The sequence below is a fragment of the Apium graveolens genome, chromosome 3 (genome assembly GCF_009905375.1).
Source record: "Apium graveolens cultivar Ventura chromosome 3, ASM990537v1, whole genome shotgun sequence".
In the NCBI taxonomy this organism is placed as follows: Eukaryota; Viridiplantae; Streptophyta; class Magnoliopsida; order Apiales; family Apiaceae; genus Apium; species Apium graveolens.
Window position 1 is genome coordinate 130,914,873 of NC_133649.1, and position 2,606 is coordinate 130,917,478.

Below are 2,606 nucleotides of genomic sequence, written 5' to 3' on the forward strand. Positions count from 1 at the left end.
ACGAGAGCTGCTAGGGTTACAAAGAATAATAACTTCGATAATGATAACACTTATAGTGTAAACCCTATGCCTGTGTTTATATACTACACAGTTACAAGATAAATTCTAATTGATATGGAATATAATTCTGCTTCCTAAAATATATCAACTAGTTATCTTTACTTCCAAGTATTCTATTCTTCATAAAATTCCTTCTTCATGCATAATTCTTTCTGTCTTAGTCTCGATCTTCTTTCCTTTCAATCAGCCGCCTGCCTTATCTGAAAGTCATCTTAAGTCCTGATATTATCTCCTGATAAATATCTTCTAATCACTTAAGTTCTGATAACTTAAGTTCTGATATCTTAAGTTATGTCTTCAATATAAGTGCTGATTTTCAGTTAAGTACTGATTTGTCCTGTCAGGTAGGATCTAAAAACTAAATACAAATCATATTACACATGACATTATCAAATATATCTAACATACCAATAGTTTTAGATGATGATTTCCAGTCGATTTGAGTATAAATTTGCGTTGTTTGATTCCCGAAATGTTAAAGTTGAGTTCTTGGAATTTCAGTATTTTTAAGTCGATTTTTCAGTACAATTCGGTGTCTTTGATTGTTGTTAATGGCTTGAATAGATTATAGATGATTTTAGCTGTGATTTGGTACCAAATTCACTAATTTTGGTTAGGAGTTTAGTAAAATCGAAGTTTTCCGATGAACTCATCGGAAAACATGAGTTTTTGGCCGGCGAAATCGATATGGTTGCTGTCAGTTGTTGTGGTTAATGTTTCTGAAGTTCTGAGTTGATGTTGAATGGTTTGGAACTTGAAATCATGAAAAATGAGATCGTTTTTGGGCTGCAATCAGACTCGCCGGAGTCCGGCGAACCCGCCGGAAACTAGGTTCGTTCCCAGATTCCGGGCGACGTTCATGCCCGACTTGGGGAGTTCTTTAAGACCCGGTTGTCTTATTTTTCTGACCCGGTTTTGATCCACCCTATCCACTTTCCCATTTCTGAAAACTGTTTCCACAAAATTCTATTTATAATTAACTCAAAAAATTAGTTTTTAATTCCCAAAAATCATTTTTTTATTTCATAAATTAGTCTGGTTAACTATTTAATAATTAACCGAATAGTTTTTAAATTCAAAATTTATTTTATTTTATTATTTTCAAAAATCCAATTTGATTTAATTATTAATATTTTATTTTAGTTAATTATTTATGGATTTAATTAAGTGATTAAATTATTTAATTAATTAATTTTATTTATAAATAGTTAAATAAAATATAATTATTTATAATTAATTCAAATAATTCTTAAAAATTGTTTTTAAGCTTTTAAAATTTATATTTTTGTATTTAAAAATCAATTAATAATATTATTATTAATTGATTTAATTCTATTTATTCTTATTTTATTCATAATAAATAAACCGTTCGTCCGTTTAATACGAAACGAACGCGTACAGACTCAGAAAAATACTCCGCTTTCATTAAAAATACTTTTGAGACCCAAACTCTTTTTTCGAAATGTCGGTTGCTTTACGAATCATTCTGAGTCGCGTATTTATCGAAAAGTCATATTTTGACTCAATTTCTGTTTTAAACGTACCTAGTCGAATCTTTTAACGAACCGAGTCATATGTGATATAAATTATGTGATACGTGAGTTATGTGTTTATGTGCTATGTGAATTACATGCGTACATAGGTCAAGAGTCTGGTGTTTGACTGTCTTCTTTATGTGCGGGCTATCATATGGGTAGATATCAGGGTTTTGACGCGTAGTTCGTCGAGTTATTATCGTTTAGACGATTGAAGTTGTATATTTTAATTATAGATACGAGTCTTTCAAGACAATCAGGACCATATGGAATGGATGAAGGCTAGAGTTGAATATTATGGAATATTGGGTTACAGCACTGCATGAGCAGCAGATCAGAGATTTAGCGAAGTAAAAGACGATGATATCTCGAGATGCTAGACTGAGATAATTGTGTTTCTACGAGTGTAACTAACTGATAAAAACCTAAAGGCAAGTATCCCTATCATCACTTATTGTTCAAGTGATATTTATTTTGAATCTTATTATGCAAGTATTGCTTTCCCTATTCTCAGTTAAGAATATATAAATGTTTTACATATCGCTGAATTAAATGATTTTGTTTATGCCTGTTTTAGTACTCTTCTGCTATTCTATGTTCAGAATAGCTAAGTGATTTTACTTATCAACTTACTGGATTTACAAATGTTTTGGATTTTGAGAAAAGTAATTTGGTTGCGAATATTCCTACCCAAGTAAATGGGAGGAAAAAAATTATTTTGGGTGTCAATTATTGTGACCCCTTTTCAATAAAAGGTTTTAAGATTGGATCATAAATGCGTAAGTGATCGGGACGGACGGTCTAGCGGAGGGCTATTTCGAAGTGTCATATGAGATATTATGACACAATTTTTCCACAGGCAGGTATATTGCCTTTTTGTTTGAGTACTCGTGTTTTTGGGGACATGTTTCTACGAATCATGACCCAGTCCTATCACACGGGCTGATCAACATATGATAGTACATCCTTCGGAGAATGATCCTAATCTAAATTATCATATTGTTTTTGATA